Below are 15,861 nucleotides of genomic sequence, written 5' to 3' on the forward strand. Positions count from 1 at the left end.
TCTCTTCTCCCTTCTCCACACAGATGTTGTTTTTCATGAACAGCTTGTGAGCTCAACTCCTTTCGAGTTCCTCACTGCTCTGGTGTGTCTGACCAGAGCTAGTGGCCTGTACAAGCGCAAGATTCTGGGAGGGTGGAGAGCAGGACAGGGAGGAGGAGTGAGCAATGACTGATGATACAGTTGCCTAACTCATATTTTAGGGAAATCCAGCTACATAATAGTCCACAGGCTGTTTTCTGATGTACATGGAAGGAACTCAGGCCTTTGGCCCCTCTCCTGATTTCCCTGTAAAGTGGAATCCTGGCTGAGCATCTGTGGATGCTCATGACTCCCGACATACGCCGAGGCAGCTCCAGGGCACAGCTCCACACAACCATAAGAGGTCTTTGGACAAAGGGTCAGAGGGACTCCAGCAGGGAGATTTGCCACACAAGAGTTGAACATCCTCTTGCTCTCACCTTCTGCCTACTAGAGAGGAGGGTCCCTCGAGCAGACCAACACTCCCACCCAGCTGGGTGTCATCTGCAAAGTGACTGAGGGTGCCCTCGATCCCCTCGTCCAGATCATCAATCAAGATGTTAAACAGGAGTGGCCCCAGCACCCAGCCCTGGGGGACACCACTCGTGACCGGCCACCAACTGGACTTAACTACCCGTCCTGGTCTCGGAAGCCCCAGCGACGGGACTGCGCAGCCTCTCGCATCACGGCGCACCGCTGTGGGCTTCTGTTCCAGCACAGGTCCTCGGGGCCAGGGCTGGAGCACCTGATCTGCCCCCCAGCAGGTGAGTTCCAAGAGCTCCTCTTCTTTAACTATTTGGGATCAAACAAACCAAATCAAGCAATCTGGAGTCCTAGGTGGATCCTGAGTCGTGCCCTCCCTCCTCTTTCTGCATGTACATTTTGTTTAGGCATATTAATGCTCCCACAAGGGTCTGCCATTCTTACATGGTAATTAACGTAGAATAACAAACTTGTAAACTCTGAGCAGATTTGATTTGGAACATGTTGATATATTTGGCACCAGAAACTGGGTCACTGATTATATTCCTGCTATGCATCTGGTACTTGTTGTTCACTTTCTGCTACCATGCCAGGAGCACAGGTGCTAAAAATTGAACACTATTGCTCTGGATTTATGAGTCTGTATTGCATTCAGTGCACAATGTCTTAAACTTAGATTTCTCCTTTTGATAGTGCTATTAAGGAGAATTATTACTTTTTAAGGTTGTGTCTTTTCCCTGTAACCCCCCAAAAGGGAAAGGAATCTTCCAAACAGATCCATGCAGAGGCAGAGAATAAAACAGAGAATTTAATCATAATGCTCATGCGTGGCTTTCAGACTGACATCTGTACATTAAGAATATGTAAAAATACCAATTTCATGCTCTGACAACTTATTCTGCATTGATGGGGGATAATGGGGATAATGCCATGGGAATGCCAAATGTCAAAGCATTACATAATGCAAAGCATTCACACGCTGTCTCCTGGGCCATCACCAGTGGTTCCTTAAGGGAAATTTTCTAGAAAAAGGAGGGAAACAGGGACTGAGAGCTGCCAAAAGAAAATGGAAATCATGAAGTCAGAGTTAAAAACTATTGGCAGTGCAGCATCAAGTCTTTGAGCGCAGAGTCTTTTCTGGCTCTGAATTGTCCTTTCACTTGTGTCAAAAGAGGAAATCCGCGTGTGTTCATTTCAGAAGCTGTAGATAAGCCCAAAATGGTTTTCTACAGAGGACCTGCACATCCTTCTCACCACCACACCCTTAAATAGCCGATTTTTGGAAACTGTGGATGTCCAGAAGAGCAACCTCTCCCCCCAAGCCCCGGGCGCTCAGAGCAGGGGCAGCAGCAGCATCGCTGCTCTCTGGCGGCGCTGCCCCAGGGGCGAGGGGAGCACATGGGCAGCTTTGTCCTCGCTTCTCCGTCCGTGTGCCCGGGGTCCCTGGCCAGGCGCTGGTGTTGGGCAGCTCCACTCTTGAGCAGGCTGGGGCCCTGCATGCATCCCTCAGAGGGCTTCAGCTCTTCATCAGAGGAGGGATGTTGGGGGTTTTTCCCTGAAAATGCTGAGGATTCGTACTTGCTGGAGTTGGGAGAGACACAGAACACTGCTGCAATTATTTTGCTCATTGAGTGGGAAAATTAGGATGACTGAGGAAAGGAAATACTTTCTCTGACAAGGGTCAAAACGTTGTGAAAGCCAGTCTGTCCTCCAGAAACCGATCCCGTCGCAGCTGCACCGCAGGACAGTCCCTGGCAGCGTTTGGGCTGGAGCCCGGGCGCTGACCTGCTCTGCCGGAGGAGGCAGGCGGGCAGTCAGGACACAGCGCACAGCCTCCCTCCGTGCCTCACCTGCCTTCCCATCTCTCTCACAGACAAACCACGCTGCTGCCCCCAGCAGCTCTGTCTGCCCCCTCTCTTCTCCCTCCGCTTCCCTCTCCCTGATGCTCTTGCCCAGCTGCCAGCACCCCTGTTCCTCCGCCCCATTTCACTCTGGCTTGTGGCTTCTTCCCGGCTTCCCCGCGTCCCTCCCCTCCCTCGACCCATGCCCCCCACTCCCCACATGCTCTCCTGGCCTTCCACTGACAAGCACAGCTGAAACTGTAATTAACAAGCTATGAAGCACTGTAGATCTAGCTCTAAGGAGCTGAATAATTACACTCCCTCCCCTCTCCCGCTGCTCGGTTTGAAGCAGCAAAGTGGAGCACTGGGGAGAGGAGGAGTGGATCAGGTGGGGGGGAGTGGGAATTTAATTAACTTCTGAAGTGCTCCTGTCCCTGCTGCACTCAGCTGAGGATGATGATGGGCTGCAGCTCCACAGGTCCAGACACAATGTGGTGATAAGTGTCCCTGTGCTCTGCGCCCAGGTCCCGTGGCACTGGAGTTGTGTGTAGCTTCTGCATTTAGGAAGGGCTCCGAGGAGAGACCCACCGGGGCAGGTCACCGAGTCCCCTGAGCTCTGCCAGAGTTCCACACCTGAAATTTTCATGCTGTTTCCATGCCGTTCCTGTGGCCTGGGCAAGGCAGCTTTCTGATACTGGAATGGGAGGCAAGATGGGAAAATGGCAACTGCAGTGGCTGACTTCTGCCACCTCTTCCTTGTGCTGGCTCAGCTGTTCTTCTTCAGCCTCTCATTTCCCAAAAAAAGGAGCTCTGGGGACACAAATGACCAGCTACAAACTGCATTTAACTCCGTTCACCACAACTTTTTGGGCCTGGCTATCCAAGCTGGCTAAAAACATGGTACTCGGTACTGATGAGGCCGCCCCTCGATTCCTGGGTTCAGTTTTGGGCCCCTCACCCCAAAAAGGCCATTGAGTGACTCGAGCGTGGCCAGAGAAGGGCAACGGAGCTGGGGCAGGGTCTGGAGCACAGGTTTGCTGGGGAGCGGCTGGGGGAACTGGGGGGGTTCAGTCTGGAGCAGAGGAGGCTGAGGGGAGACCTCCTGGCCCTCTGCAACTCCCTGCCAGGAGGGGGCAGAGAGGGGGGATGAGTCTCTGGAGCCAAGGCCCCAGCGCCAGGCCCCGAGGGAATGGCCTCAAGCTGCCCAGGGCAGGGTCAGGCTGGCTCTGAGGAAGGATTTCTGTGCAGAAGGGGCTGTTGGGCGTTGGAATGGGCTGCCCAGGGCAGGGGGGAGTCCCCGGGATCCCTGGGGGGGTTGAAGAGTCGGGCTGAGCCAGCGCTGAGGGATCTGGGGGAGTTGGGAACGGTCAGGGGGAGGGTCATGGTTGGGCTGGAGGAGCTGCAAGGGATTTTCCAACCTGGGTGATTCTGTGAGTCCATGATTCCGTGATTCCCTCCTCTCCCTCTGCCTCCTTGCATTTCCTTAACCATCTCGGCCCTCCTGCAGCTGCAGCCCACAGCACGGTTGCAGGCAGCGCTGCCTGCTCCTGCCTGGCACAGTGGGGCAGGTCCACCTTTGAACTTCAAGGAGGAGGAGTGGTTCATCACCTCCAAGTTTATGTTTTTTACTGCATCAGAACAGATGAAACTGGTGTTCGCAGGCCCAGACACCCAACACAAAAAATACCACCAGTTGGTTGCAGCTGCTGGACGAAGATTGTAATTATCAGGAAACAGCCTGCGGTGGGTCAGAGATCACTTCACTGAGCGCGGGTAACCAGGGACACGTACAACCCATCTCACTCAATGAGTCTGGGGGAAAACAGCATTCGACAAGATTGCAATATTAAGCTGTTAAAAACAAGATGATTGCCTGTGTGCTTTTAATCAACTTGCATTCTTCAGTCACATTCTCACCTTGTTCCGGACTGGAAGGAACATCACACAAAGTTCTCAGCATGGCCAAGAGTCCTGTGACTTTCTTTAGCGACACTCTTGGACCATGCAGCTCCTTCCAGCTGCAAATTCTCAGAGGAACACCGGGGGAAGCCGTTTCACCTCTCAGGACTGACATCTTGGAAAGTAACAAGCAACAGAAACCAGCACCCTGTCGTGGACACCTTATTAACGAGTAACACTGCTGAGACGAATTCTCGATTCCTTCGTGATTTTTCCTACAGCGCTCAGAAACACACTTTGAAAAGAAACAAAGGAAAATCGGCATTTCTCTTGCCCAGGGCCCTCTCTGACGGCTGCCCACCCGAGCAGCAGAGCCCTCCAGGCTTCCCCAGTGCCCTGGGGAGAGCAGAGGCAGAAGACATCTCTGGTGAGCCAGTGGCCAGGCTTGCACAAAGGCTGGGAACAATGCTGCACATTCTTGGGTGCCACCTACTGGCATTTGGACCATAAATTGCCAGTTTACATGTATGAAAAAACCTCCCTCTTTCTTCCTTTTTCTTTTTTAAGCACACAAAGGTTGTGGTGGAGGAACGATGGCCTCCACCTGCGATCTGAAAGACTCAGGGGGACCCCGACTGTCTCCGTGCGGCAAAGTCTCCCTCTCTGCAGCCCGCATGGATTTCCCCGCAGACTGTCGTGCCTCTTTCTTCTTGCAGGGTTTGTGCAGCCGTTTGTCTGCTTGCCAGTGGGCAGCCAAGTGGGGAGGGGAAGGGCACTGGAGGGGTGGAGGACAGCACCTCAGCTGTGGGAGAAAGGACACTCGGACAGTGACTTCTGGGGGGGTTTGGGCAAATCACAGTGGGAAGGTGGTGTCTGCGGCAGCAGGCAGTGTCAGGCAGGAAGGCGACAGGGTTGGTCTCAATCCTGCAGCTCCCTGTGGCCTCGGAGCCCAGTTCTGGGCTTCAGAAAGATCCCTCCTTCCACCCTGAGCACCTCGGAAAGCTGTGGAAGAAGAGGGGACTTTCCCCAGGCAGGGGGTGCAGCCCTGCAAGCCAAGTGAATGGCAGCTTGGAGCTCACAGACCAGCAACAGGGTGGAAGAGGGGAGCCAGGCCCTCGTCTCCGGGCCACGTCTGAGCGTCAGGACTCTGCGCTGAGGCCCTCTCCTCTCGTGAGTCCCTGGCACACCGACGGTGGGCTGTTCAGGGGAGGAGGTGAGCGGTCTGGGCCAGGTTCAGATGTGGGGCAGGTGGAGTTTATCACTCCACAAAGCAGGCAGCAGCAAAGGCAGCAGCAGGGCTCGGTTTGCCTGGGAGAGGAAGGGTGCAGGGGTGAGAGCGGTGGGTCACGCGTAAGTGCCGTGGCAGGGAATGCTGTCGGCCTCTCTGGAGGAGCAAACCACTCCGCGGCACGTCTGAAACGGAGCCGACCCACTTCCCCACCTGGACAAGGTGAAGTTAAAAGTTCCGATGAGGGCTGTGTCTTCAGGGAGAGACAAACAAGGCAGACTTGGCCTTGCTCCTCCTGCGCCACGCGGCGTTCAGAAATCCGTTGCCGCGCCTGAACCCCTGTGCTGCAGCGCTGTCCCGAAGCGGTGGCTGCTGCCAGGCCGAGCTCGGCAGAAGCCTGTCTGGGTCCTGATGACCTGACCTGCGCGCAGAACTCCTGGGCTAGGGAGGCTGCACGGGGAGCCCTGGAGGAGACACCAGCCCGCTGGGTGAGGCTCGCGGTGAGCGCCGCTGTCGTGCGTTGGGTGGGAGAGTTTGTGCTGGTTTGTGTTCCCGTCCATGCTGACGCCAACGGGAGCAGCACAAACCACACCGAGACCCACCGTCAGGCCTCCGTCACGAGGCAGCCCCACAGATAGACCAACGGCCCAGACTGGGCTCGAGGACTGGCGGCATAGGGGGAACTGGTCCGGGGGGCTGCAGGGGCTGCTGCCCGCTCCTGCTGCGTCCCCAGAGCAGCGGTGGCCCCGGGGGGACGAGTCTGCGGGGACGGGCCATGGCCCACAGGAGGCATCAGAGGCGGTTGCTGATGTCCCGTGGTGACGACACCACAAACGAAACTTCCTCTCAAGGTCAAATTTGGCAAGAATGTGTTTTTGTGAGCATAAAATGCCACTGTAGTCAGCATTAAACCCAAACCCTCTAATCTTTCTGCTGCTTATTCTAGAAATACAGAATTTTGTTTCCTGGAAGCTCTCTGAGGAAAGGCACCTGACCTGAGGTCTTTCTCCGAACATGTATTTTACACCATTCCAGTAGCTGCCCCGGTGCCCAGTGCCCACCTCACCACCCAGCCAGGAGTGGGATAGCTGGGGGGCACTGGGACAGCCCCAGTCCGGGGCACTGGACACCTCCACGGGGACAGGGACAGGCCAAGGCCCAGCCGGGACGTCGGCCTGCAGGTAACGATCAGGATCAGGCCCGGTGAGAGGCGATGGGGTCAGACACAGCTGGGGTTAGTGGAGTTCATTGGTGTCCTCGGGGAAAAACATGAAACATTTTTCAATTCAAGCTCATCCTTTAATCATATTAACAGCACGTTTTGCAACAGTTACTTATCTGATGCATTTGTGAAGGTTTTGTAGAATCCAGCAGCAGCAAACGCATTTTTGTTTTGAAAGCTGTTTACAGTGAGGTCAGAGAAAAGTACCAGTTACCAGTACTGTGTGCCAGGGCTGAGTTTCTGACTCTTGCCAGGGCCTGCTTGCCCTCTGGTAGAAGATAAAACTTTCATACACATTGGTCGGTTTTTGTTCACTTCTGTCTTGACCCAAAGCCTTGAAGACCAGAGAATCAGATCATTTTGCCCTTCAAGGGGCACTTTTGCAGCCACCACATATGTGCCTGCACTGACGTTCCCAGAGGCAAAACACAGGTTGTAATTACACGCCGGGAATGTTGAAAACAGAGTCCTAGCAAGTGCATTAAGGAAGCCCCCGAAGTCAGAAAGACCTGAAAAAAAATGAAATGAAAAGGGAAAGCTGTGGGCTCAGCGGACGCCACGTGTCTCTGCGCCGGTGAGCCCGTCCCCGGGCAGGACGGTGGAGGAGCTGCTCCGCCAGCGCTCCCGGATGAAATCTCCCCCGGCCTCCTGCAGCCGCCCGCTCCTGCTCCTCTCTCCCGCCGCTCGGGTGCCTGCTGTGACCCCCGATGCTGCCTGCCGCAGGCCCATGACACTTGCGAGAGCGGAGTCAGGCTCTGCAGGCTCTGACATGAACTCGTGATATCAAACGGCGATGTGAAATGCGGTGCCCAACAGTTTTCCTGGGTCAGGGTCTCTGTCCGCCTGTGCGGGGGTCGGGGGGGCTGCATGCTGGGGTCAGCACCAGGAGAGATGCAGTGCCTGGGCACACGCCAGCGAGGGCCGTCGCTACCTGACCGACATAAAGCTGTGCTGGCCAGCAAGCAGGACAGGGTGGCTTGTGAGCCCAGCCCCAGAGAGGAGGGTACTGGGGAGACTGGAGGGTCCGAGCGCTCGCTAGCGAGAGGCGCTGAGGCCGGACTTGCTCGGTGCACGTGTCTGCGTATGGCAGCTGCGGGCACTGCGCTCGGCCCCGCTCCGGCTGGCCCTGGGGACACCACACGTTCAGAAAAACGATAAACTGGGCCCATCAGACCAAGGCTGATGTTTGTCAGCAGCCCGCGCTCATTAACACCAGCACTGACACCTGCAGCTGGTGTTGGGGGGAGGCAGAGCCCCGCAGCCCTGTCCCCTCTCTGCCGCGAGCGCAGGAGGCAGCGGGGATGGTTCTGGTGCTCAGCGCTGCTGCCACGGTGCTCACTGGGCCTGGTCGCAGAGACAGAGGGAGCAGGGTCTGCCTGGAGCCCTGCCTGGGACCAAGCTGGGTGTCTTCCCCCTCCCAGCAGCGTGGGACCATGTCACAGAATCCCAGAATCATGGAGGCTGTCAAAGCCCCTGAAGCTCCTCCAGCCCAACCATGACCCTCCCCCTGACCGTTCCCAGCTCCCCCAGATCCCTCAGCGCTGGCTCAGCCCGACTCTTCAACCCCCCCAGGGATCCCGGGGACTCCCCCCTGCCCTGGGCAGCCCATTCCAACGCCCAACAGCCCCTTCTGCACAGAAATCCTTCCTCAGAGCCAGCCTGACCCTGCCCTGGGCAGCTTGAGGCCATTCCCTCGGGGCCTGGCGCTGGGGCCTTGGCTCCAGAGACTCATCCCCCCTCTCTGCCCCCTCCTGGCAGGGTGTTGCAGAGGGCCAGGAGGTCTCCCCTCAGCCTCCTCTGCTCCAGACTGAACCCCCCCAGTTCCCCCAGCCGCTCCCCAGCAGACCTGTGCTCCAGACCCTGCCCCAGCTCCGTTGCCCTTCTCTGGCCATGCTCGAGTCATTCAATGGCCTTTTTGGGGTGAGGGGCCCAAAACTGAACCCAGGAATCGAGGGGCGGCCTCACCAGGGCCGAGCCCAGGGCTCAGATCCCTTCCCTGTCCCTGCTGGGCCCTGGCCACCGCCAGCGGTGGGCGATGCTGCTGCTGCTGGGCCGCTGAGCAAAACCGAACCCCCTCCAGCACCGCAGCGAGTGAGGAGGAGCCGTTCTTGCTAAACCTGCTGAGAATTCCACGGAAGTAATTCAACCAAAAGCTGTAAGCAGAGAATTGCTCATCATTGTGACAGAATATGTGAAAACTAAATTTGCGCTTTTCTACAGAGGTTTGCTTTCAAGAGAAAAAAGGGGACAGATAGTTATTTGAAAGTCTGTGGTGCGTTGAAGAATTAGCTGTTAAGAGGAAACTGCTTGTTCTTCCTATCCGTAATATCTGAACAAGAAATCAAAACACAATAAAAAGAAAGCATGTTAAACTTTCCAGCATGTTCCAGGTGAGTGCCAGGGCGACACTGAGAATTTCTACCAATCATGTCGATTATGGTTCTGAAACATGCTTTTACATGGAGAGAACTTTTACCTCGGATGTTGACTTTAGCTCCCTTAAAAGCTTTTATTTACATTCATTTTTATTCCTCTTTAGTAAGCTGCATAGGAAAATATTTCAACTGCCATCAGCAGAGCAGCAGGTAAAGCAGCCCGGTGCAGAAATTCAGCTGGCAGAATGTTTATTTTTATGAAGCTCTGATATCCAAAACCATTTATAGATGACAAACGTGAAGTGGCGCTCAATGGGGCATTCCAGTTTCAGGTGAATTCTCATACAATTCTGTATTCTTGGAGATCTGCAGTGCTTGTGCCCCTCCAGGGTGGAAGAAGTCTGTCCTGAAATGAAAAGTCAGCAATATAAAGACACGTGAGCACTGATTCGCCTTCCCAGAGCAGAGTAAAGGAAAACTCCTGTAGCAGCACGTCAGGGAGGGGGCAGCTGCTTTGCACTGGGAGGTGATGGTTCACAACGATCCCAGTGAGAAGGGCACTGAGTCCCTAAAGCGTCACCGAAAATGCTGATAATCAGAGCTAACACCATAAGGAGAGGGTGGCACAGACAATCTTGGGTCCCTTTAGACGCCGGGACCCGCAGGCCGTGCACCCTGACCAGGCTTCCAGCCGTGCCCCGCCGGCCCCGCGGCAGACAGGTTACCCCGCTTCAGCTGTTTGCGCTCTCACAGGATTTTCCTAGAGAAAAAACAGCCCTGTTCATCATCTGTACTGTCAGGAAGGGGCTTTGCGCGCAGGCTCCTCGCTGCTTGCGGGTAAAGGCCGGCCCAGGCAGGGGGTGCAGCTGCCGGGGCCAAACGCCGCAGGGATTCAGTGGCTCTGACCCAGCGCGTCCCTTCTCCTGCCAACCACCCCAAGACCCTCTGCCTCCTCCAAAGCAGCCGCTTGGGATGGACGGAACAGGTTAAACTGTTTAAACCTGGCAGGCAGTCCAGGCAGGAGGCCCAGATTTTCCATGGCACCCGCCAGACCCCGCAGCTGGGCTGTTCCGGGCCTCAGCCCCGTCCCCAGCGACCCTCAGCGCGTTCCGCTGGGTCACGGCTGCCTCCAGGTCCCTCCCCGTGCGCAGTCGGCCCAGAGCTGGCGGCAAAGGCTCCGCGCACCCCCACGGCCACGTACCTGCCAGCTGCCCCGGCACCCTGCGGGGCACAGCCCCCTCCCTCCCGGTGTGCGGACACCCCGCACGATCCGCATCAGCTCCATCGGCAGCATCTGCCGTGGCACTGGCACATGACAGCACCAAGGACTTTGCTGCTGCTCGTGATGGAGCTGCACGGCCTTCCCCTTCCCCTTCCCCTTCCCCTTCCCCTTCCCCTTCCCCTTCCCCTTCCCCTTCCCCTTCCCCTTCCCCTTCCCCTTCCCCTTCCCTTCCCTTCCCCTTCCCCTTCCCTCCCCTCCCCTCCCCTTCCTTCCCCTTAGCCCCGCCCCAGGGCCCGCCCCTCCTCGCTAAGCCCCGCCCACCACGCGCGCTCCTCGCTCCGCCCCGCCCCTGCCCCGGGGGTGTGGTCCGGTCCGGGAGGGTTGCGCAGGCGCCGTGCGGGCTCGGGGGCGTGGTCGGAAGCACGCGGCCGGGGGGCGGGACGACGGCGCCGCCACTTCCGGCTCGTCGTGTCCCGCCGCGGCCGGCAGTGAGTACGGGAGCGGCGCCGGCACCGCCGCCCCGCGCCCCCCCACCCCCGACCCCCACCCCGACCCCCGCGGGGCCGCCGCCCGCCCCCTGGCCCCGGCGGGCACCGGCCCCGCGGCCCCCGCACCCCGGCCGCCCGCCCCGCCTTCCCGCGGAGGCCGCGCCTGGCGCCCGCCCTGCCCGCGGCGGCCCCTGCCGGGGTGTCCGTGCGCCGGTGCGGCCTGCCCCGGCGGCCCAGCCTGCCTCCGGAGGGCCTCCCTCCGGGGCCGGGGCAGCGCCGACCGGGTGTCCCCGGGCCCCGCCGGGTGCCCGGTTCCCGCCGGATCGGGCCGGCGCGGGGCGGTGGCGGGGCTCTGGCGTGCCCGGCGCCGGGGTGCGATCGCTGCTTGGCATTAAACAGATGTGCGAGTCACCGCAGTCGTGTCCGTGTCTGTCTCCGGCCGCGGCGGGTCCCGGCCCTTACACCAACTCCAGAAACGAGACTCCAGCCCCGGCGGCGCTCCCGGCTCGTTGCGGGGAGGGGCTGCCCGCAGGAGCACCCCGGGGGTCTCCCCGAGAGCCGCCGGGCCGTCAGCGCCTGCTTGCGAACCGGCGGCTCGTTTTCTCCCGTTCGCTGCTCCAGACGCTCGGGATCTGTGTTTCACGGCTGCGGGCAGGTCACCAGGCCCCAGCCAGTCTCTATCTGAGGAAAAGGAAATTAATAATTTGGGGATGTTGGACCAGTTAAACACCATTCTGAGAACTGCTAAGGGGAAAAAAAACCTTCCAAAAGGCTTGAAGTAAACTTCGAATATTTTGTTATTTTTCAGGGTTTGGGTGTGGAAGATATTTTCCTGTGATCTCCTGAAGGTATAGCTTGTCACTAGAAAAACATTCCCCTCTTACCCAAAGCTTCTCTTCTCTCCTCTACACCTACTTGCACTGTATCTAAAGAAAGTACAGATGAGAAACATTTTCTCAAACACACAGCAATTCGACACGAGTTTTACATATCAGCATTGAGCAGCACAAGTTGTCTTTGCATGGAGCGAGTGAGTTTAGCCCGAAATGGCAGGAAATGCCACCATTAGGTCAGCTTCGTGGTGCTGTCTGCCTTTTTCTTGGCTGCTTGAACCTGAGGCGATAGGTGCAGTACGTCATTGTCAGGGTTTGCTCTGTGAAATCCGGGGTTGACTGCCCTGGGACCTACCTCGGGACGTTTTTAAATGTTCCTCTGTGAGGATGTTTCTGCTCTGTGCACACATGGGTGTGGGGAGCGGCGCAGGGTGTCTGATGGCCGCACATCTCACCTCACCTGGCAGATGAAAACTCTTTCCTTCTCACCTGCTTTGAGTGCAGCTCAGTTGTCCCCGGCAGCCAAGATGCAATCTGTGCTGTGTTTGGTACAGAAACGCAGTACAGGTGAGGGGAAAAACTGTCCCTGACGTTCACCTCTGATCATAAACGTGTATTGCTGTGGGTTTTTTTTAAAATACATTCAGGCTTGACATCTGCATACCTTCATAGGGTGGCAAGAAGAACAAATAGGTGATTTTTCATTTTGGAGCTCTGCTTCATAATAATTTTTATTGCTTATCTCTCCCAGTAACTTCTGATGGAGGGTAGAAGGGCAGGTACAGCTGCTGAAGTGAAAGATTTCATTTAACTGCGTTTGACCATTTGGGTTCTTTATCAATTTCATATTGGTTGTACCTTGGCAGTGCCGTAAAGAGTCTAAAGTTCTAGGCAGATCATGTATCACAGATACAGTGAACAGAAAAACTGAGAAAAGGTCTGTTCTGCACACGACTGTAATGGCTGTTGATGTCTCCTACTACTCTGATGTCTGAACCTCTGTTTTCATAGATACTTGGGGTTTTAGGAAGTTTCTGGTAATTTCCTCAAAAGACCTTTCTTTTCCATTTCATTGCTGTTCCTGTCTGTGACAGAGTCTGACCGTAGGGTCTTGTCTTCACCTCCTAAGACAGCAAAAAATATCTTTGTTGTATTTTCAGTGCAGCCTTTGTCATAAAGTGTTAGATTTGACATTACTGCAAAGATCAAGCAGACAGCAAGAATAAGGAAATCTTTTTTTGAATTCACTGATGATTTGTGGTGCAAACAGTACACTTGTCTCAAAAGTCATATTGGCAAAGGATGAAAAAGTAATGGTTTTTGCACTTTGATTTTTGTTTGAGAGTTTTTTTATTTAAGAAATCTTAATATTAGAAGTTCAGCCGAATGCATATAATGGCAAGAGGAAAAGAGGAGAAGGTTAATGTTTGAGCTCTGACAGGTTTTGGGAGTTGAGAAAGTAAGAGCAGCAGAAGTAACACAGAGGAAAGGAGTTGTCAGGGAGAAACAGGGTGTGAGGCAGGAATGGCACGGGAAGGACTGGCCTGGGCATCTTGACGGCCCTTGTGCAGAGCCCCTCCTGGATTTACCTTACAGCTGAGTGTCCCAAACTGCTCTGGAATTTTGGCCGAGAAGTAGCTTTGGCTGTGCTGCTGCCAACTTTTGTTACTTTATCAAGTGGGGGATGCTGTTTCTTTAACGAACCAGATGAAGAGTGCTGGCAGGCAGCCTTTGTAAATGACCTGGGAGAATGATCTGCCATTTCTAACTACAGCCATCTGCAGTTTTGTTTGGAAATGGTTAAAAGAAATTGAGGTAGCTGTGATTTTTCAGATGTTGTTTTAACATCAGGAGCCCTTTGCCTGCACTGTTCTTAGGTGGTGCCTACCAGAGAGGCAGCTGTGAGGACAGCTGTGCTCAGGGTTGAGGTAGGCATGGCATTCCTCCTGGTGAAAGGACGGGGTTCTCCTGTGGCCTAGGATTTGAAGTTTTGGGGGTTTTTTTTACAAGTAAGGCAGGCCAGTTCCAAAGGATGGTGTGTTCCTGTGTGGTGCTCTTTGCAGCCTGTATTACCTGTCAGATCAGCTAGTCTGTGCACAGCTGTTCTTTTTACTGTGGTTCTCGCACTCAGACACGAGGAATGTCTTTGTCGTACTCTAGCTGGTGGCAGACAGGACAGTGGCCCATGGTCTAAACCTCTCACTGCTGAAAGGAAATTAAATTGCAGAAGACTGGCACTCAGACAGGTCTTTCTCTCTCTGAGTGTCAGTAGGAATACAGCGAGAGGCACCGTCACTTTGGCGGTCTGAAGACCAACCAAACCTTTTCTGTCGAGCTCCTCTTCCCTTTCGGGCAGGCAGTGCTTTCACCCTCCAAGAGCTGTTTCTTCCTCTGCCGAAGAGGCAGGGCAGAGCTACTCCCTGCGCTTGAGGACGGTGAACACTGGGACCAGGTACCTGCAGACTGCGCTGCGATGCTGATGTGTGATGTTTCTTCTTTCCCAGTGGCCTGCCATATGTGCTGAGCGAGGGGAAGAGCCCTTTGTCATTCCAGTCCTGCGTGCACCTGGGAGGAGGAGGAGGAGGAGCTGCTGCTAGACCTGAGCTGCTGGCGAGGGTTGATCAAGGTAAGCGTTGCCTCTTCTTACCCCCGTCCGTGTGATGCCGTGTCCATGGGTCAGCTCCTGGGGCTCTCTGACACCCGTGAGCCATCGCTCTCCTTTAGCTGCCTGGTTTCAGCCATGGTCACGTCCTTACTTTGTGTAACTTTAGCCAGTGGCTGACAGAACAGGAAGAAAAGAGTGCTTGAACTGAGTTGGCTTTTCGAGCGTCACTAAAATTGTGTCATGCTTCCAGGGGATTCTTTCATTTCCTACAGTACCGAAGGTCTGTTTTCTCACATCCCCCAGCCACAGATTAGTACTGTAAATGTGCTTAATTGGAGCCAGTGCTCCTTTTTTTGTTTGAGAGGTTTTTCTTTTAAGAAGTCTTAATATTTGAAGTTAAGCCAAATGCGTATTTCAGATGGCAAGAGAAGGAGAGGCAAAGGTTAATGTCTTACCCCATGGATGGGAACAGGCTAAGCCCTGTCTGAAGGGGTGACCCCATGTAAAGTTGAGAGAAATGTTGAAGTCTGGGTGCTTCATTTGCTCTATCAGATGCTCTTTTGTCTTACTTTTTACTACCTACAACTGTTCAGTGACCAGCATTTTACTTTGTCCTGGTTTCAGTGGGGATGGAGTGAATTTTCCTTCCTTGTAGCTAGAACAGCGCTGTGTTTTGGATTCATCATGGGACTCGGCCTGAGAAGGATGCTGGTAACACACTGATGGTGTCAGGTGTTGCTGAGAAATCCAGGACTTTCCAACTCCCCGTGTCCTGCCCGTGTGCGGGTGCACACGAAGCTGGGGGGGCACGGCCAGAGCAGCGGGCCTCGATTGGCCGAGGGCATGTTCCAGATCACACAATGTCCACAAGGAGGGTGGGCTGGGAATGGGAAATTGTCTCTTGTTTCCAGGATTGTGGTTTCAGGATCTTGGTATTTTGGGATCGCTGGCTGGGAACAGGCTGGGTGCTGAGCAGTCACATTGTGCATTACCCATTTGTACTCTATTATGGTTATTGTTTTATTTCATCACAATCACTAAACTGTTCTTATCTCAACCTACAAGTCTCCCTTCAGCCCCCAGCTCTTTCCCCATCCACAGTTGGGGGAGGGTGAGTGAGCGGGCGCAGAGTTGGGCTGCCGGCCGGGTTCAAACCACACTGTGCGTCTGTCCCTGTGGGTTAGAACACGGGCTGGGTGTGTCAGAGGCGCTGGAGCCGAGCGCGGGCGTGGATGAGTGGGCCCCAGATGTGATCTCAGCGGGCGCTGCCTGCAGCGATTTCTGTAGCTGTGCAGGAGGATTGAACGGTGGGTGCTGCGCTGCGGAGAGCCTGGGGAGTACAGGGTATGGATTGTCAGGAAGCATTGCATCTTCCTGCGTGTGTGTTCATGTTTCATGTGGTTTTGCTTTGTTTGTTTTTCATGGGAAAAGTGTTCTCCTCTTTAGTTTGACTTCTGGTATAACAGGAATAGAAATGGGGTGAAATCAATCGTAATCGAGGAAGGACTCGTGCGGGGTGTGCACAGAGAGCTGGCATAATAAGAGACTTTGGGTTCTTTAAATGCCATCATGGCAGAAATTAATTCTGTACAAAGCTCCCAAATCTAAATTTTTGTCCTTATGCATCAGCATGTGAATTTAAGCAAT

General features: G+C 55.1%; 1 protein-coding gene across 1 annotated transcript in view; it reads left to right on the forward strand.

Annotated features, from left to right (window-relative positions):
• The first annotated feature begins 10,752 nt into the window (after nt 1-10,752).
• ZCCHC7 (zinc finger CCHC-type containing 7) overlaps nt 10,753-15,861 on the forward strand; it is a 112,589-nt gene continuing 107,480 nt past the window's right edge. Inside the window, exons 1-3 of the mRNA XM_074932807.1 lie at nt 10,753-10,776; nt 11,585-11,624; nt 14,114-14,235. The gene's annotated coding sequence lies outside the window, so the exon portion shown is untranslated. The remainder of the gene's footprint in view (nt 10,777-11,584; nt 11,625-14,113; nt 14,236-15,861) is intronic.

This window comes from Athene noctua, chromosome Z (genome assembly GCF_965140245.1).
Source record: "Athene noctua chromosome Z, bAthNoc1.hap1.1, whole genome shotgun sequence".
Lineage (NCBI taxonomy): Eukaryota > Metazoa > Chordata > Aves > Strigiformes > Strigidae > Athene > Athene noctua.